Consider the following 21539-nt stretch of genomic DNA (forward strand, 5'->3'; position numbering starts at 1 on the left):
TGTGTGTGGTTGTGTGTGTGTGTGGTTGTGTGTGTGTGTGGGTATGTGTGCGTGGTTGTGTGTGTGTGTGGGTATGTGTGTGTATGGGGTTGTGTGTGTGTGGGGTTCTGTGTGTGTGGGGTTTTGCGTGTGTGTGCGGGTTTGCATGTGTGTAGTTTGTGTTTGTGTGTGTGGGGGATGTGAGGGGGCAGTGTGTGAGGGGGCAGTGTGTGAGTGGGCAGTGTGTGAGGGTGCAGTGTGTGAGGGGGCAGTGTGTGATTGGGCAATGTGTGAGTGCGCAGTGTGTGAGGGGGCAGTGTGTGAGGGGGCAGTGAGTGTGTGAGTGGGCAGTGTGTGAGGGAGCAGTGTGTGAGGGTGCAGTTTGTGAGGGGGCAGTGTGTGAGAGGGCAGTGTATGAGAGGGCAGTGTGTGAGGGAGCAGTGTGTGAGGGGGCAGTGTGTGGGGGCAGTGTGTGAGGGGGCAGTGTGTGAGGGGGCAGTGTGTGTGGGTGCAGTGTAATGAGAGTGTGTGAGAGTGTGTGAGGGTGTGGGGTGTGTGAGGGTACAGGGTGTGAGGGTGCAGTGTGTGTGGCCTAAAATAGTGTGAGTGCGCAATGTGTGAGTGCACAGTGAGTGGGCAGTGTGTGAGTGGGCAGTGTGTGAGGGCGCAGTGTGTGAGGACGCAGTGTGTGAGGGCGCAGTGTGTGAGTGGGCAATCAATCAATCATTCATTATACTTATAAAACGCACTACTTACCCGCAAGGGTCTCAAGGCGCTGAGGGTAGGTGGCGCTACTTCTCAAAGAGCCAGGTCTTGAGGAGTCTCCTGAAGGTGAGGCGTTCTTAGGTCTGCCGTAGATGGGTGGGGAGGGTATGTCAAGTCTTGGTGGTGAGGAAGGAGAATGATCTGCCGCCGGAGGTAGCACGGTGGATGCGGGGGACCGAGGCGAGGGCCAGGTTGGCGGAGCAGAGTTGGCGGGTGGGGTGTAGAAGCTGAGTCAGTCGTTGAGGTAGACTGGTCCGGTGTTATGGAGGGCCTTGTGTGCGTGGGTTAGGAGCTTGAAAGTGATCCTCTTCTTGACGGGGAGCCAGTGGAGTTCTCTAAGGTGGGGGTGATGTGGTTGTGGCGAGGGATGTTGAGGATCAGTCGGGCAGAGGCATTTTGAATGTGTTGCAGTCAAAGTAGGTGTTTGGCCGGGATGCCAGCGTAGAGTGCGCTGCCGTAGTCTAGCCTGCTGCTGACGAGGGCCTGGGTCACCGTTTTTCTAGTTCCGGTGGGGATCCACTTGTAGATCCTGCGGGCATGCGGATGGTGTTTTAGTCGGAGGAGGAGGCAGCGTTGACCTGCTTTGACATGGTGAGGGAGGAGTCGAGGATGATTCCCAGGTTGCGTGCGTGGCTGGTGGGAGTGGGTGCTGTTCCTAGTGTTGTCGGCCACCAGGAGTCGTCCCAGGCTGAGGGTGTGGGTCCGAGGATGAGGATCTCCATCTTGTCCGAGTCCAGCTTCAGACGGCTATTCCTCATCCATTCGGCGACGGCTCTCAGTCCCTCGTGGAGGTTGGTTTTGGCGGTGTTCGGGTACTTGGTGAGGGAGAGGATCAGCTGGGTGTCATCGGCGTAGGAGATGATGTTGAGGTTGTGATGGCGAACGACTTGTGCGAGGGGGGCCATGTAGGCGTTGAACAGCGTCGGGCTGAGGGATGATCCCTGGGGTACGCCACAGATGATATAGGTGGCTTCGGACCGGAAGGGGGGAGGCGCACACTCTGGGTTCTGCCAGAGAGGAAGGATGTGATCCAGTCCAGGGTCTTTTCTTGGATTCCGGCTTCTTGGAGGCGTGTCTTTAGTGTGGGGTGGCAGACTGTGTCGAAGGCTGCTGATAGGTCCAGGAGGATGAGGGCCGATGTTTCTCCGTTGTCTAGTTTAGTCCTGATGTCGTCTGTGGCTGCGATGAGGGCTGTCTCTGTGCTGTGGTTTCTTCAGCATCGGGACTGGGACAGGTCTAGGATGTTGTTGTCCTAGAGGTACTGGGTCAGCTGCGAGTTGATGACTTTCTCGAAGACTTTTGACAGCAAGGGGAGCAGGGAGATGGGCCGGAAGTTTTTGAGGTCCTGGGGTCCGCCTTGGGTTTCTTCAGGAGGGCGCTGATTTTGGGGTGTTTCCAGTTCTCTGGGAAAGTGGCCGTCTCCAGGGAGATGTTGATGACATTCCGAAGTTGGGGGGCGATGGTAGTGTCAGCTTTGTTGAAGATGTGATGTGGGCAGGGGTCTGATGGTGATCCTGAGTGGATGGAGTTCATGATCTTGCGTGTTTCGTCGTCGTTGACGCTTGTCCAAGAGGTCAAGCAGTTGCTGAGGGTGGTGGTTGCTGGGGCGGTGGAGTCCAGTGTGGTTGGGGTGGCCGTGGTGTCAAAGATGGCGTGGATGTCAGCAATTTTCCGGTAGAAGAAGGTGGCCGGTGAGTCACACAGTTCTTGAGAGGGCGGGATGTCGTTGGTGTTGGCGCTGGGGTTGGAGAGTTCCTTTGCGATGCTGAAGAGCTCTTTGCTGTTGTGTGCATTGTTTTCTAGGTGGCTTTTGAAGGATGATCTCTTGGCTAATCTGATGAGGTGGTGGTGTCTGCAGGAGGTGTCCTTGTGGGTTGCATTGCTGTCTGGTGTTCGTTCCCGTAGCCATTTCATCTCTAGTTTTCGGCATGTCCGTTTGGCGGTCTGGAGTTCTTCGGTGAACCAGCTGGTTTTCACAGTGTGTGAGGGGGTAGTGTGTGAGGGGCAGTGTAATGAGAGAGCAATATAATTATATACAAGATATAAAAAACAGGGAACCTACTTATAATTTAGAAAGCAAAATATATAAACAGACACAGCATTAACTATAAAGAGCCTCACAATTTCTGAAAAACTGGATTAGCGCCAATGCGTTTTTGAGAAAGGAAGTTGCATCTTGTCTGATGACACAAGACGCAGCTGTGACTGACTGTGCGAGGCCGGTACGAACACCACCTGACAACAGATGAAAAAGATATAAGGCAGAAAGAAAAGTGGAGGAAGGGAGGGACGTCAAAGAAGCTCTTTTATTCAGATACCGAGAAAAAAAAGACAAGGGGGAGCAGTACGTATAGTTGTGCTAAGCAGATGTTTTGTGAGTGACAGAAACATTATTGGTTAGCGGTAGGGGTAGAGAGTCAGAAAGACTGGAGAGAGCGGGAAACTAAAGCTAGACTAACAAGCTCTCGGCATTGCACGGCGGGGGGCAGGGGAGTGGATTCCTTTGAAGTCTGATGCGGGGGCGTTTTCAATTTTCAATGCAATAGGTCTCGCATTTACGCGATGGGTATGTGAGGGGTACATTGAAACTACACTCACTGTCAAGACACTTGTCTGATTCGTGTCAGTGCAGCTGGGCCACTGTGCACACTTACAGATTAAGGGTGAGAAGATGCTATCGCCATAACCCTCTCACTGTGACCAATTTATCCTGCATGCTACACAAATGTGATACGTAACTTGTACATGGAGTGCTGTGTTTTTCCAGAGTTCGAAGTGCGATTCGACTGTGGGAAGATTATCAGTATTACCTGTGTTTACTTGAGCCTTAACAGTCAACACTCTACAATACCAACAGACTTGACCCCTTTAAGTTTAGTAACAAAGTGCTGTGCTGCAGAGGGTTAAGGAAAAGCACTTTGCTGCAGAGTACCATTAAGCACTTAGTAGCGAGTGAACGATGTGAAGTGCATTGCAAGAGTGGAACTTAATGAAATACTTTGAGGCAGTGACGTCATATGAATCAATTTGCTGCATCAACGTAGCAAAAAACGCTTTGAAGTATACGACGTAACATGAAGTGAGACACAATTCTACGAGCGACTTCGAAATACATTATGTTAGTTAAGGACATTCATGTACTTTGCAGTCAGCAACACTGGGTGAGATAGTTGTTTTTTCTTTGGGGGCGGGGGTAATCTCGCCTTAAAGTATCTGCTCATATTTACTAGGGCACGAGAAATATGATGAAATGCAGCACCTCGGTAATGGCGCAAGTGAACATCTGTAGAGGTGCATTGCGTGGGGGTCTTCCTCAACCAGGTTGGAATCATTGGGCTTTCCACAGGTTGGCTGGAGCACAGGGTAGAGACCAAGAAAGAGCAGCAGGCACCCACTGGGGGGGAGTGGGGGCAGACTTGGCAGCCGGAGGTGAGGGCGGAGGAAAGAGAGCAGCAGAGGAGGAGAGCGACAGGGAGGGAGGCCGTCAACTGGACAGGCAAGGGGGTGGCTGACGGCAGGCCTGTGTGATCTGTGCCCTGGGCCTGGCCGGCAGATGTGCTCCTTGTGCAGTTTATGGCACTTCATTTTACTGCAGATGCCGCAAAGCGCCGTCCTGGATAGGAGCCAGGGGATGCCAAGCTTGGGCTGATGTGTTAAGAGTTGTCCGGAGGGAACACCTGAACGTAAAAGGAAATTTTGAGAAGAAGCAAAGTATAGAGAATGCTTGTTTTTTTCTTATAATACGAACACAGCTGATGGTTTTGAACGTGTTACTTGTAAAGGAACATATTTGAAAATATCGAATGCATGTATATATCGAGTTAAATATATTAATAGATAAGATAGCGGGCCAGATATAGGATGCTGATTAAGGTTAGACAAAGACAAAAGCGCGCCAGGGGGAGCAGTGGGAGTGGGGGGCACTAATTTATGCAGCTAAGGAAGAGGCAGCGACAGGTCTGGTTACATGGTTAATGGGGGGAGGAAGGGGGGAGGGGAGGATGTGGACTGCCAAAAGAAGGAATGTTTCAGATAAGGAGAACAGGGTGGGGCTGACTATAATCCATTAGGTGATCCCTCACGTCAGAAGAGAACTTCCAAGAGGGAGGGGGTAGAGCTTGATACATAGTGAATGGCCGAAAACAGGTACTGGTTGCAGGGCTTATCATTAACAGTGGTATTTTTACTTGTCTGTTGAACTCTCTTTATCGACCTCAAAAGGATGAATGGCTAAATCAGACATGCCAGGTTTGAATATGAATTATATGGTGCTTTGGCCGGGCACTCGCCCACCGAATTTCTTTGTTAGCATATCACATCTAGATCAGTGCCTTCAAAAAAGGCTTTTTGCAGAGGCCGAAGCAGAATAAAAGGACTTGAGGAGAGAGATCTTGGAGCTAAGTCGCATTTACAGTACCATCTATAGCAGAGCCACCCATACACAAAAACAAGAGGTTGTTGTGAATTCTTGTGGTTAGAACATAAAAAGCCATAAAATATGAGTTCTCTAGGGACAACCCATTGTGTGGCGTCAAAGGCTCTCCACAGTTTCCCCCACCTCCCGCTTCCACATGGGTGTCGGATTAACAACACTAAGAAGGCAGGCAGCAGTGCTGAAAAAAACACAGAGAAAGAACCCAAGAGCCAGCATGGCTTGGAGCACACCACGTGCAAAAGAAATACAGAGTGGGGAGGAGGGTTCTTAAAGCAAAGGGGGGGAGAAAAAGAGCTTGAAGGCGCATGCTGTGGCAATGTGCAAAAGAAACACTGAAAGAAATACCGAGTTGGGGAGGGGGGGGCTCCTAGTGCAAAGTAGCGGGGGGGGCTTGAAGGAGCACACCACGAAAACAACAAGCTCTCGGCATTGCATGGCGGGGGGCTGGGGAGCGGATTCCTTTGAAGTCTGATGACGAGGCTCACAAGTTGAGAAATGGTGTGCTATGTGCATGCGCCTGGCTCACAAGCACTGTAGGCAATCCGCCTTTGGGTGCACTTTTGAAAGCCCTCACTTTAATCTCGCCAAAGCATTCCCAACGGGATGGCTTTAGCGAGACCTACAAAAAGGGGGGGGGGTAAAAAACATGCACGGATTAGTTTGCACTGGTGAAACACACCTGGAAATATTCAACAATGCAGAAACCGCCCAAAATGGCCCCCCCAGGCTGCTTCAAAAATCAGCCCACAGCAGGAATTTGGATACCGGCCCCTGGGGTATTGTCCGAGTGCCCACGTTACCAATCCGGCGCTGGCTGGAAATTGATTTATATCTGCGGTTCAGGGGTCACTCCGGCGCACACCACTCTGCTGGAGCGTTAACTCTACCGAGAATAGTTCCTAGCCAGCAAGTGCAGTGCCCTCGGGCCCTTCTGGTGGCACTGGGAAAGCCTGTTTTACATGGTGCTCACAATCTATTGTATAACAAAACTGAGAGCACAGGGTGCTTATCACTCACCGCAGGGCCAGGGTTGTGGGAACCATGCTACAAATTCAAGTTCACAAATTTGTAATTTACTCAGTGAAGGTTCCTGCTAAATAAATAAGATTCGTTAGCTTTCTTTTTTTTCTTTCCCCTCCCCTATTTTTCCTCCATCCCTCTCCCTCCCTCGCCATCTCGAAAGCCCCCTCCCCGCATCATTAATTTTCTCAGTAGTACATTTAATTTCAAGTATGTTTCCATCAACAAGCTTTCAGTTTGTTTCCACCTCCCTCGGAAATTACTAGCACAGGGGATAGTGCAGCCTGGGTGCTTCTGACATTTGACTTCCCAACAGTGAATTGCTTCGTTTTAATAATTTAGTACACAATCCCCCACATGCATCAACCTATTTAGGAAGTGCAAACGGTGCGAATCGGTAAATTCGGCCGTTTGCACTTCCTAAATACGTTTTTGGGATGCATCAAACAGAGTGCCATATTTCGCTATTTTTTGCATTTCTTAAAAATGCAAATGCAATTAAGGAATCGCATTTGTGCGATTCCTTAATTGCAATGCATCTTTTTTTTTTAAATTGCGATTTTTGAAATTGGAAGTGCAAATTAACACGAGGTTGACCCTCGTGTTAATTTGCGAAAATTTATAAAAAAGTTAAAAAATGCATTTTTTAAACTTGCATGTTACAGACACACATGTCCTTAGGACATGTGCGTGTGAAACATGCACTTGAAAATACATTTCAGGGGTGCAGGGGGGGGTCCTTTGGACCCCCCTCTGCACCCTTGCAATGCATCAACAAATTGCGAGTGCAAAAAAAAAAAAGCAAAACGGCATTGATTCCTATGGGCCTCTAGGCCCATAGGAATCAATGTAATGCCATTCCTTAATTGCGATTCGCAATTAAGGAATCGCAATTTCCGAAAATTAAGAAATCCTAAAAACTTTTAGGATTTCTTGATGCATAGGATTTTGCATTTCCTAAATAGCGATTCCTTAATTTTCGCTATTTAAGAAATGCAAATCCTAGATTGATGCATGTGGGGGAATGTGATGCTTAGCACAGATGGACTCATACATTCACCTTCCTGACTGAAATGTTCTGATAAAAAATAAGTATGGAAGGTTTAAACAACAGGTTAAAACGATACTTGGCTGCACATGCTTACCATCATCATATTTGGTGGCTGATATTTAATTTACAATATTTTTTGCAGGACGAGCATGTGAATATCAAAGAGTGAACACTTACTCGCATGCCCTAGATGAAATCCAGATTGTCATCTCACAGATTAGACGGAAGGTGGCTAGACAGAGCCCTGTGCATGGCACACTTTTCAAGAAGAAAACGCACTGCGTAATTATCTCTTGATACTCATTCCTCTTCTAGATTAAGGTGTAATGCATTGCTTTCATCCTTACTGATATTAAATGTAACTGTTTCCTCCAATTCTTCTTAGACTTGCTGTAAATCATCTCGAGAGTACTGACGATTTTGGTATCACTGCTGGAACCAGAAAACTGATGCCACCACGAGCTGGTACTTTTTAACCTGCACAACTTGTCCTTTAAAAGTGTAGGGCTTCCGTGAAACACCCCCTTTCCCCTTCTCCGTTTTGTGCAACTCAGGGAAAGTGCTCAAATAGCTACACCTCCTACCCTTTAACTCAAATTGTCTTCCTGTGCATGTAAGGGATTTTTTTGTACAGAGTTGGTGGCTCAGTGGACTAGTACATCCACTTCAGGGATCTGTGTGTGACCTCCTGGTCACATGTTCAAATCCCTGAAGGTCCTTTCAAGGTCCATAAAGTGAGTACCATTGAGTTAGGTAACAATACACACCTGTTATTTCTCCACCAGGAGACCTAAGACTTGGATGAACACACGCTTTACTACTTCTCATTATATTATGTCCCCCTGTGTCTTGTATGTGAAGTGAACCTGTGTCAAACTACAGCAAATCCAGGCACTTCTCGCTTGGGATAGTTGAATTTTCCTTTTTGATGGCTTTAATGTACCTGGATACAGATCACTCCAAACGCTAGAACCCAAATCATACTGTGGCCATATTTCATAAAACCCCTTTCCCATCCCTTTCTTCCGTTAGTCTCCCAACCCAGGTTTTTGATCATTGAGGAAACTGAGATCCTCAAAACATTTTGGTACACCATCTAGTAATGTATTCTCTTTTCTCTTCATGTATTTGCACTCCGGTCATTATAGTGGCATATCTGTGCCCTATATGGCTAACCATGCACCAGCTACCTCTCATATTGAACATCCACCTCAGATGTGAGAAGTACCTGGAGTGTCCAGCTGAAGTCATGGTTTGAGACTCCCTCTGGAACAGGCTTCTCTAATGAGTAACTTGTGAGCTACAGGTAGTTCTCCAGCTACCTGTGAGTAGTTCTCCTGTATGCAGCCCAGTCTAACAAATTAGAAGCTTTTGTTTGGTTGTATTACTATATGTATACCAACATTTAAAAGTGTGTGTTTAATCTGAAAATGTGTGTATTTTCAGAACACCTCATTTCCAACATCTTTTTAATGCTGATATTTGAACGATGAAACATGCAACCTTGGGAGACTTATTACTAATATTATAACCTTGGTTCCAGGGGGCATTGCAGCTGTGGCTTTTATGTATTTACCTTGTAAATGTGCTAACCCTTTTTTATACATTCCTTCTATCAAACCTGCACAGAGGTGATCACGGTTGGTAATCTTGCATGGGTGGCCACTAATGTAATCTTGTCTGATGTGTGTAACACAAATAATATTAATAGCTCAGGATGGTTTTCATTGAACATTAGTATCTCTTGTTAGTGAAAAGGTTGAAAACCCCTGCTCTAGAAGTATTATCTTTAATTTGATTGTTTCAGTCAGACTCTTACTTATACTTTTTATAGTCTCACACAGTTCACTTGGCCCACATGGTCCGATCTGTCAAGGATTCTGCAAGGCTGGACAATTTATGTCTCCAACCAAGTGATAAGGCAATGCATCCAAAGTGTAAAAGTCACAGCAGGTGTGCAGATTTATTTGCTGAGTTTAAAAGCGCACCATTCTTTAATGGTCTCCACGCTCTTGGAATGCTGCCATGCTCATTTCGGCCCCATGCCAGCCCTCGCAAGTTTCATTAGCTTAAAACAGCGTTTAAAGGATGTGACAGCTCGTGCAAGCCTTATGCTGTGCTCAGGTGACTTCCATCACCATCCAAACTGATTTGCACACTTCAAATGTTGTCCATCAAGGAAGTTCTACAATGAAGGCCATAGTTCTCATAATGAGGGTCTCAATAGTCAAAATGTGCAAATAATTGCAAAAAGTTGCACTTTGTGATCATCATCTGCTTGTTTTTAATAATGTCAGTTAATGCACCTGTTATTATGTTTCTGTTGTCTGGCCCTCCTGCCTTTGGTTTCAGTTCTTGGGTGTGACACACAGTTTCTTCACCTTAATAGCTCAATGACTGGGCATCCTGACAAGTTCTCATTTAGTGGCTGCAGTGGTATCTACAAGTGCCTCTACCCTCTGTCCCGATCATTAGTTTGCTGCCACAGAACTAGTCAGTGTAATGCACTGCTATTTTTAAACAGTGGTAGCAGAGGTTCCTTGTTTCTACCCCTTTTGACACATGTTGTACCGCAGCTCCCCATGACTCCCAAGCCTTTGGTATGTAATTTGGGATGCAGAAGGCTGCCATGTAGATGCTATTTGATTTGCATGTCATACCGTTTTGCTACAGTCTTTAATTCTCGCTTATGGTGGGTTTGCTTGTGGCAGCCTTCTTGCAATAGCTTCTTTCCTTTGGTAGGTAGGAAAACCTGCTTCTTTCAGTGGTAACTCTTGCAATACCTTCTCTCCTCTGGTAGGTGGCACCTTTTGCCTCTGTCACTACTTCATCCTGCCAATGAACATGATGAAAAGGAGCCCCATAAAGTCTCCAGTGATGTGTCCTAAAATCAGGTTTTCTTTTTTTCTTAACACCCAGAGACACAGATCTGGAGCTTAGCTCCTACCTATTTGTATTTTTTGTCGCCAAAAAGGCAACGTTATCCACACCATTCCAAACCACTCAACTCCACGCGCTTTCAATCCACACCATATAACTTAACACCAAACCACATAATTCAACTGAACAACACAATTATACAACACACTACATACATCCACTCCACACCATGGAATTCCACATCATGCCACAAAATTCACCAGCACACCACATAATTAAACTCCACAACATACCACAGCCTAACACAATATATCATTCCACATAATTACACTCCATAACACACAATCCCACTTCACATAATTCCAGTACACTCAACACCACATAATTACTATGCAAATATTTTGACTGACACCATGCCACAGAATTCCTCTCTACAAATCCAGTCCACACCACACAATTCCACGCCACACAATTCCACAACTAACAATTCCAATCTGACCCACATAATTCGACTACACACCACATACATACACTCCATTACACTTGGGTAAAAGACATTATCATTTACAAAGCCAGTAGCTCTAACTCAAGCAAATGCCGGACCTATTGCATTTCCAATGCTTGTTCAATAAAGGTATGCTTCTTCCATATCAGAACATTGTGTTTTCTACGCTTTGTAAATAGGCAAACTGAACCAATTATTTTTAAAGTAACTCAAAAGTATACTTTCTATTATGAATACATACATGCATAGGTAGGCCATACAGTCATTTAAAGAGGACCTTTGCATGCATTTTGTAGGGCAATGAGATCTCGGTATCTTCGATTTACACTAGCCATTTAGATTGTTTGACCTCAAGCTCTAATTAGGTGTTTGTGTCCAACAGGGTAAATGGTCTCAACAGTTTTCAAATCAAACCTTTTTTATTGACTGCCTAGCTCTGAAAGGGAGACAGATTAAAGCGGTCAAACCCATCTTCAAGGCATAACAGAAGACATCAGGCAAAAAATGTTCCATTTGAATCTAATAGCAAAATTAAATAACAGCTCTTAGGGCTCAAGCTACACTCCTCTCATATTTATGGGCTATTATGCCACCTTTCCATGAATTTCAAAAGTAGAAACAAGCTAGAAAATGTATAGAAACCTTTTTGCGTAAGGCTCTTGGTGATTTTCAATTATATGCATTGGAATACAGTCTGATTCTTGGACCTTTGAAGCTTTCACATAAGGAATAAGTATTATGCTATCTTTAAATTGAAAGTCTTCATCAGATTCTGAATTCATCCTTTTTACTAAGACATCAGTGCAAACTAATGTACTATTGTCTCTAAATAGATAAGAAAAAATGTTGAAGTCACCTAGCATTACTCCCTGTACAGGCTTGTTCTCTTATTAGTGTGGCAGATAACTTCACCATACAGCATCACAATATCTGAATAGATTCTAATTTTCGAGGACCCCCCAACGTTTTTCACTTTCTCTCAAACTTTCTTTTCAAAAGAGCTCTGTAACCTTTTTATATCTTTTTTGGCCTTATCTAGACAGACCATGTGCTGCCTCTTCAGAACCTTTTTTTTTGTATCAGTGGTCTTAGAGATTGTTTATTGCTTACATAGGTTGGATTCATTGTCACTCTTATTTGCTCACTTTCTATTGGTCAGCAGCTGTAGTGCTTCCTTCCTATTTCAGTGTTTGTCCCTTCCATGGAGCATGGACGCATTACTCATGTCCTAATACAGTTCCTTTTTATAGCCACTGCTTTTTTTCTTTTGATTTAACCACTCTACCAGAGTGAGTTGAATTCCGCTGGCTGCCTCGTATGTTTCTCTCACCTCCGTGTTCCTCCCCTGTTCAGCTGCTTCTTCCCACCCTTGAAACCCTCTTCTATTGCCCCCAGCCTTCCTATCTGCCTCTGTTCAATATCTGTGTGGGGTTACCCCCACCCTCCATCCCCCTGTTCATTGCCTGTGTTAGCTTGTCCCACCCGTTCTTCCCTTCATTTGTTGTCTGTTCCAGCTTGCCCCCACCCTCCCTCCTTTCGTTGTCCAAGTTGGTTTGCACCCACTCACCCTCCCTACTTCCATTGTTCATGTTGTCCTGACCCTTCCCTCCATTGTCCTTGTTAGCCCTCCCACCCGCCATAATAAACAAAAATGCGCTATGATGTGGTCACCGCTGTCCACGAGATAGCTCTTTTTTCCTCCACACCATCTACCCTTTATGTTTCCTGTACCTCCGTCCACATTGCATCCTGCCCCGCTCTCACTCTCTGCAGTAATAAAAAAAAAACTATGAGGTAGCCGGCGCTGCTGTACAATGTGGCTACAAAACATTAGCAAAGCCAAAACCTTGCATAGGCGAGACCTGCTGGCTTTGCCAATGCTTGTTATTTTAACTGTCCCTCTTAAATAGAAGAAGTGTGTTATTCTATTTGACATTTAGTGATGCAGTAGGGGCACCCTATCTTTAGGACTTACTTTTTTTTAAAATAGTTGAACAGCTTAGACATGTTCTTTCATTTATCAAATTTTATGTAACAATATATGCAAAAGCAAAAGGAAGACCAGTGTCTGCAAGATCTTGTACGCTTCTGATAATTTTGTAGAATATTCTTGCCAAATTATAGGAAAAATATTTTATCCACGAGTGCTAGTTTCTCCAAGGAAAGTTCAAGAACTGTTAATTGAGTCAAATGAACATTTTGAAATCGGAAAAATTGAAATCAAACCCTATTGTATATGTAATACAACTCTATCTACAGTCAATTGCCAGGAGTTCCAAAATTTATTTCTCGACAAACTTTCCTCCATCAAGGAATCCAATCAATTCAGCAAATATTCAACTCCGCTGCTCTCACTGATCATCTCTGTTTGGCAAACTTCCTGTCTATAACAGAAGAACAATTAAGAAGATAGTCAAAGAAATTAAACCAAATTGCCCAAATGATATCATCTCTGCTGCCCTGTCAATCAGAACTATAAAATATTGAGGAGCTGTCATGTAAACTAGTTAACCTTTCTTTCAGAAAAGGTATTGTACCCAATTTTGTAAAAATGGTATTAACCACTCTCTTATGAAAGAGCACCAACGAGATGGAAATTACACTACCAATTATTGACCTATAACAGACCATCCTTGCCTGGGTTAAATGATTGAAAAAATGCTCCAGAGAACAGGTTAATTCAATCGTTAAAAAAAATACATATAAGGAAGTTGCAATGAAACCACCAACATGAAAGTACTTGACAACATTAACTCAATACTCGACCTTGACTACTTGTTCTTCTGTGATCTCACTGTTGTTTACAATAAGATCTAATACAAGAGATTACTTCAAATCCTAAAAAAAGCTTGGATTTTGGTAGCATTGTTCTGGGGTGTGTATCCTCATAATCAGTCCTAATTTGTTAGAGCGAGAGCTCTGGTCCGACCTTGATAACATGTAATCTAACATATTATGTTACTCAAGTTACAACATTAGCAGAACCCACACTTCTAAATGTGACCATGAATTCCCTGAAAGTCATGATTGAGGGAACTAGCTTCTACATCCAACAACATGCAGGTGATATTCAACTGTACTTGAATATTTACTTCAAAGAAGATATTCATGTACTGAGATCTTGTCTGCAAAACCTCAAGAACTTGATATCAGTTTAACCTAGATATGAGTGTATATATTCTTCTATATTTGTAAAGTAACGTACCCAGGCACACAAAATCAAGACTGGCACAATACATATAGCAAACACAAGCGAAATTAACAGTAAAACACTGAATTAGCAAAAAAGTACATTTTAATAAATTTGATAAAAAAGTGCCATGACTTAAATCATTGACATATTAATAAAACATGATAAAAAAAGTTACATTAGTTAGTGTACATTGTTTATACAATAGTAGAGTATAGTATAAGGATGCTTTCCTGTCCACGCGTTTCGACACATCTGGGGGTGTCTTCCTCAGGACATTACCATCGTGATACTGAAAATAAATTGACAATATTTACAAGTTTGTCTATTATGCTAAACAGTTTGCAAAGGTACATACAGTTTGCTATCTGGGCCAGTGGTATGATAGAGTTTAATGGTTTACCGCATAACATTCATTCATTTTATTAGACATGCATTTAGCACTTCATGTTGCATTATAATAAGATTCAGAGATAAAGAAACATACAGCAGGGAATGGTATTAAAAATACATAGTCGTTATATAAGGAAAAGAAAGACAGAAAGACTGGTGTCTAACTATTCTTACAGTTATTAGACTGAAGAAACGATTTGTTTCGCAGGACAACGGGTTTTATAGTTTAGGGGAATATCTAGCCAGAGTAACTGTTATGGTGTTATTTAGTATCTCAAAGCATAGGAGTCAATAGTAAATTCCTTTAGGACGTGAGGCATCTCTAAGCAACTCTTCAAAAGGTGTTTTATCACTTTATATATAAAATGATAGTTTATCTTCCTATTTCATTACCTGTATTATAGTCAATGTGTTGAGCAGGGCCAACGTAGTTTTTTTTTAAACATATTAAAGGCCTCTGTTGTTGTGTAACAAAATAGGAACTATTCCTGAAAATGAATAACCAGATATCAGTAAGGACATAATAACTAAACATATGAAACACTTCAGCTAAAATGTATTTACGGTGACTACGATATTATGGAATGTAAAAAGGTTTATTATTGCCAAATATTTGTTTTTGTGGGTATACAGTTTATCGTAGCAGACTTATTATCCCTCTCAGATGCAGTTTAAGTGGGTTCACGATGTCAGTTCCTTAAGGGATCAAATCATGATAATCGTTAGCGTATTGCTTGGTAGTTTATAACGATATGTTGTTTTTATGGTTAACGCAAACATAGCCGTAGTTATCCTTACCTATGCTTGAACGAACTTAGTGAGCAATTGGCACTGCAAGGTGTAGAACGATTCTACGTTAAGCAAGGAGCTCCATTGGATAAGGTTTCACAGCTGAATATAATATATATCGGGCTCAGGTTGCTGGCTATCTGAAATTACAGATTGCCTTGTGTAAGAAAACTTTATTGCAAACATGCAATGTTGACATAGTTTTTCGTGGGGCACGATGTCTATGGGTTTCTTACCTTTGATTAAACTAGTTGACTGATAGCTGCAATAGCGTGATTTCACGGGCCGAAAGACGTTTTATCAATGGAGGGTATTAACTGTTTAAGATAAAACACAGCATATATGAGGTTAATTATTGAGGGTTGCATGGCGTAGTGTTTTTTTTTTTAAAAAACGCGATGTTTGTAAACTTATTACCTTTGTTCTTGCAAAATAATTGCGTGCCGGAAATGTGTGGTTATATAGACGGAATGAAGTTTCGTCAAGTTAAAGGTTCCGGCTGTCTGGGATTAAACATAGCATATGTGGGAATAAGTATTCTAGATTGCGTGGTGAAATGATAATTCTAACTAGCTCGAGTGTTTCTTTTATGTCTTTACCTGTGTCAAAACAGACGTGGCGTATCGGTATCTCAAAACAATGCTTCCGCTTCGGCTTCAGGCTTACCGGCTTTCTAAAGTTAAAGAAAGCCGTGCAGGCAGATGAGTATTACAAGAATGCATTATAGTTTAGTCTTTATCTGCACTAGAAAGAGCTTTTTTATCTCTTACCTGAAAAATAGTTGCGTGACTGAATGCTACGATCTAACGTCTGGTTGCTCAATGTGAAAACATTATTTCGGCGTGCTGGTTGGTTTATATACTGGGCTCTGTCATTGGTGATTGTTACCAACAGACCCTCCTTTTAAAGGTGTATAATTTAATAATCTGTCTTATTTACGCAGAGGCAGGAAAAGTTGTTCGATGCACCTCTTGAAGGTATATTATCTGAACATTTATAGAGTGTAAAAGCAGTGAGTTGCGAGCGGGCTACAGTTAGTCAAAGGGACCTAAGGTAGTACTTAGATTAATACTTAAATTTCTGAAACTATGCCAAGGGAGTAGAAAGGAAAAAGTGGTATGCTACCTTTCAAAGAGCCAAATCTAAAGTTATTAGATGCAGGTATTTTGGCTATAGATTATATCTGTTATTATTCCATTTTACAGAATAGCGTTCTCCCAAGGCAATTCATTATTTAAGCCTTGGGTGAAAGTCCCCAAAGAAAAGATCCAGAATACTTCTTTCTTCTTTCTGATCTTGTCACCACCGTTGTTGTTTGGTGTATGGATCTTTTCGAGAATTCGCCATCTGATATCAGACGGAGAATGTTTGAATTCTATGAAATGGTTCACCAATGGGCCTGCGAGTTTGCGAGTTCTAATGGTGGACCTATGTTCTGTCAGGCGTGTTTTTATTGTCCGTGATGGTTTCTCCTACATAGCCCAAATTGCATGGGCATATAATTAGGTATACTATGTTACGTGTATTACACGTCCATAGTTCCTTAGCTTGTATGTTGAAGTTGTTAAATGTGAATAGCTCTCCAGGAATAATGTTGTCACAAGACTGGCAGGAACTGCATCGTGAGGTGCCTTTGACTTGATTGGTGCCATGTATAGATTTTTGTATGAATGGGGTTTTGTTGGTTGCTCCACTGTAGCGTGATCGAACCACAAAATCTTTTAGATTCTTGTTACGGCGATGAGCAAATATTGGTTTACTTAATTTGGTCTGAGTAGAGTCCACATTCAAAAGATGCCAATTAGCATTAATAATTTGTCTAACTGTAGCATCTAACGTGGAATGCTTTGTAATACAGACCAGTTTGGGTTCTTGTTGCTCTTTTTGGGATTTCAGTAGGTCATCTCGGTCATAAAACCGGGCTCTTTTATATGCCTGCCTTACGAGGCGAAGAGGATAGCCCCGTTCAAGAAATTTCTGTTTCATGGCAACCGACTGGGTATCGTAGTCATTTAGGTTTGTGCAATTTCGTCTTACTCTTAAGAACTGCGAGAAAGGGATACTATCTTTTTGGTTTCTCGGGTGGTAACTGGTAAAATGAAGTAAGGTATTTCTTGCCGTTGTTTTGGTGTATAGGTCTACTTCAAGCTTATTTATATTGTTTCTGATATAGTTATCTAAGAACTCAACCTGCATAGTATCGACATGGGCAGTGAAGTGAAGATTAATGTCTGCAAGATTGATCCAATCTAAAAATTCTTGTAGAGTCTGTTCCCCATTGGTCCAGATAAAGAAAATATCATCAATATATCGGTACCAATGGGAAACAGACTCAAAGAATGGGGCCATTTCATTATGTATATGTTTAGATTCAAACAGAGCCATGTAGTTATTTGCTATGGACGGAGCCATGGCTGCCCCCATGCTTACGCCCTTTGTTTGCTGATACATGTGCTCTCCAAACTGAAAAACATTCTCTCTCAGGACTAGGGAGAGACATTCATGAAAGAATGGTTTGTAACAAGGTATATGATACATGTCTATGAACCACATTGTTGCCTCTATTGCATCTCTTTGGGGAATGTTACTGTACAAGGATTCAACATCCAAGGTGACCAACAGATCACTGTGTTGGTTAAAGGGCAGATGTTCAACCTTTGTGATGATTCACCCTGTATCTTTAATATAAGATGGTATTAATGGGATATAAGGTCTCAAAATATTGTCTAGATATTTGGAAATGGCTTCAGTTGGGGTACCTATTGTGGACACAATTGGGCGATAGGGGGGGTCCTGTTGGTTCTTGTGTATTTTTGGTACCCCGTAAATACAGGATATCTTTTTTTCTGACTTATTGAGAAAGTCATGTTCTTTTTTATTGAGTACACCTGTATCTAAGGCCCTGGTGGTTATCCTTTGAATTATTTTAACTACTCTATCTGTAGGGTTAATTGTGATTTTTGTGTAGAACGTGGGATCATTTAGCATATTTAGCATGTTGGTCTCATAGTTTATAGAGTCCATAAGGACTATACCTCCTCCTTTATCACTACTTTTGATCACAATCGATTTATTATTTTTCAAATTGCAAAGGGATGTGTGTTCTTCTTTAGAGATGTTATATCTAGGTTTAGGTATAAACCATAGAGCCTGTTCCAATCTATTTAGGACCACTTTTTCAAATATTGCCATTTCCGGGCCTACTTGGTCCAGGGAAGGAGTAAAAGTGGATGGTAGGGCTACTATATTGTTTACTCTAGCTTCTTGGTCAGATTCTTCCTTGTTCATAAAAAACTTTTTTAGTCTTATTTTTCTGAAGAAAGAATGGATATCTTGGTGTAGTTCAAATAAGTCTACACTCGAATGTGGAACAAAAGTTAAACCTTTCGTTAGAAGAGATATATCTGCAGCATCTTGTTTGTGTGTTGAAAGGTTAAAGATGGGTATTACATCCATTGCCTTTGGTATTGTTTGCTGCGTGTCTCTAGGTAGTGTTGAGGTTCCTGGGGATACTGGTGGGCTTGATAGTGACCTCTCGATTGTGGCTGGAATCTTACTCTCTGTCATCCCCGTTTGGCACCGCGGTAGCCTAAAAAAGGATAACGCGTGTGTCTACGTCCATTATGTGGATTGTAAGGACCTTCCTCGTGGTAGGTGGAATTGCCATCTCCATCAGAATCCGGATCTGAGGAGTCTGAGAATGTATTAATTTTTTGGGGATTATGACTAGCTTCTCCTTGATGATAATCTGTCTGATAAAAATTCTCTCTAAGGTAAGGATATGTTCGTTCCAGAGTGTAGAATCTTTTATCATTTTCAAATTTGTCATTTTTTTCTTTTTGTTAAATATTCTGCAAAGGATAAAATATCTTTCTTTAGGGTTTCTAGTTGTTTATCAGCCTCTTCTATTATAGATGATTTCTTTATTTTGTCTTCCTAATCTTCTATTTCTTTTTTTAGATCTGAAGCTAATCTTTAGATGTGGCTATGATTAGGATCATAAGGTCCCGGGAGCATCTGCTGGCTATCATACTCCATTTGTGTAGGAATGTTTTCACATCTACAAAAAGACCGGGATGTTCCTAACCCTTAATCCTAGGGGGATGATGTCGGCTTTTAAATAATTGAGCATGAAATCACCATGGGCCTCTATCCTTATTAATTTTTTCCTTAGATTGGACAGTTTATTTACATCACTGTTATTATGAGTGTTAGATGTAAAGCTATGGCTTGAAGATGTACTAATGCCTACTAATGTGGCAAAATCTTCATCGGAGAAACCAAATGTCTTCATTTGGGCCATTGTAGGGTAATGTTAGATAGAACACCAGTATCTAAAGAAAGGTAGAGAAGGTTTAAAACAAAGTTATCAAAGAGAAATGAGTAAAGCACAAATACAGTAGCTTCTAGCGGTAGTACATTGAATGAAAAACAATAATAAGGTCCCACACGGATGCACCGTGGGTATCAATGTGTACAGAACAAGGACCCCCTGATTTGGATATAGTTCCTGGGTCAGGGCAAATAATATTTGTAAAGTAACGTACCCAGGCACACAAAATCAAGACTGGCACAATACATATAGCAAACACAAGCGAAATTAACAGTAAAACACTGAATTAGCAAAAAAGTACATTTTAATAAATTTGATAAAAAAGTGCCATGACTTAAATCATTGACATATTAATAAAACATGATTAAAAAAGTTACATTAGTTAGTGTACATTGTTTATACAATAGTAGAGTATAGTATAAGGATGGTTTCCTGTTCTTCTAACCATACAAACCAAAAGAAACTTCAACATCATATGGCACTCATTAGTCAAAATACATGACTTCACTCCAAATCTGTCTCTCAAAGCAAAATACTTTGGTTTGTGGATCAATCAACACGTCACCATAAATGTACATATAAATAATTAATTTAAAAGTGCAAGAGCTGCACTCAATTCTATTAAAAAAATCCTAAATTCCAAAGATTTCACTTCAATCATTCAATCGCTAATTGTTTCTTTACAGAATTATGAAGATATAGCACTGATTGGGTTCCCAAAGTTACTATTAATCACTTTTCACATGCAAGCTCAGGTCCCCGCCACTGAGGATGAAACTTTCTTATAGTAAAGTGTAGGGAAAAATAAAAAAAACTGAATATGTATTAAAAAAGAATACAAACATTTTAATTTGAAATGAAAAAGAATAAACATAAAATAATTATTATTAACCTAGAACTAATAAGATACAATGTTACAACTCATTTAATTAAATGTTTTACAAATAATTACATAAATATAATATAATTTTTTCATGTATTCTTATTATTAAAAATATTGATTAAAAATCCATCACCATAATTTGTGGTATTTAATTATTATTTATTACATTTTGTTAAGACATTTACTTAATTGCAATTACTTTTAAATAAACAAAATGATGAAAGTTTTAACATAAAAATATATGTAACAAAATTCAAGCTAAATGGGGGGGCGGAACTTGACAGGTCCAAAGATGGCCGCTCTATAACCGAGCTCCGCCAGCCACCGACTATCTGTCAGTATTTGTGGCTTCAGGCACCTTGTCTTCGAGTGGAGATACCGGTCAGCTGCAGCCTTTGGTGAGCGGATTGAATTGCCGTGCTCGCCGTCCGTTTCGGCCAAATAAATCCAGCGATCTGGCCGATTGATCCTGCACCGACGTGCGGCCTGCATCTAGGACTGGCACGCAACTGAGTTTCAAGCTCAACGCGACTAGCTGGAGGAGCCCTGCAACGAGTCGCCCTCCTCTGCACAAATCCCCGACGGGTGCCCAGAGCTATCACAACCGACCAGTACAGCCCTCTGGTGATCCACATACTGCAGATAAGCCGTGCGACCCTGCACTGCTTCAACGTTGCCTGTTCTGAGAGCAGAGCGGGTGGGGCTACAGCGTGTCGCTCTTTTCGGGGCCTCTTGCACCAGTGTACTCCTGCCTTGCCTGCAGGCCTGGGATCCCCATTTCTGTCTCCCTGAAAGACAATCACGGCGCTGCGATGACGCGGCGGAGTCTGCAATGTCCGAGTTGGACGGCCTGCATGGGGACCAGTTGAGTGACATTAAACAAATCATAGCTTAAATGCAGCTGGGCCTGTCGGCCATCGCCGCTAAAATCGACACATAGGCATAAGGATGGACAGAATGTCGGAGAGGGTTGACAAACACTCGGAAAGCCTAGATATGGCAGAGCGGCACATCACGGAATAAGAGGAGGCCCAGTCTGACCTCGACATAGCTCAGAAACGAGTTTATAAGGCCTTGTCTGCGTTGCAAGACAGGGCTGAAGATTTGGAAGCCAGATCACGCCACAATATTCGAATCAGAGGCCTGGCTGAATCCACTGCCACAGGCAATATGGAGACCTTTGTTGAAAAATTACTCACGACGCTGCTGGGAGCCGACACTTTCTGTACTATTTTTGTAGTGGAGAGGGCACACTGATTGCTGCGTCCCTGGCCTCAGCCCGGTTACCCTCCAAGACCCATCATCGCCAAGCTCTT

General features: G+C 42.4%; 1 long non-coding RNA gene across 1 annotated transcript in view; it reads right to left on the reverse strand.

The window, feature by feature from the left end:
- Positions 1-14013: 14013 nt before the first annotated feature.
- The window catches only part of LOC144818690 (uncharacterized), a 406168-nt gene continuing 398642 nt past the window's right edge, over positions 14014-21539 (reverse strand). The window contains exon 5 of the long non-coding RNA XR_013607153.1: positions 14014-14117. This is a non-coding gene — a long non-coding RNA (uncharacterized LOC144818690). The remainder of the gene's footprint in view (positions 14118-21539) is intronic.

This window comes from Lissotriton helveticus, chromosome 2_1 (genome assembly GCF_964261635.1).
Source record: "Lissotriton helveticus chromosome 2_1, aLisHel1.1, whole genome shotgun sequence".
Taxonomy (NCBI): domain Eukaryota; kingdom Metazoa; phylum Chordata; class Amphibia; order Caudata; family Salamandridae; genus Lissotriton; species Lissotriton helveticus.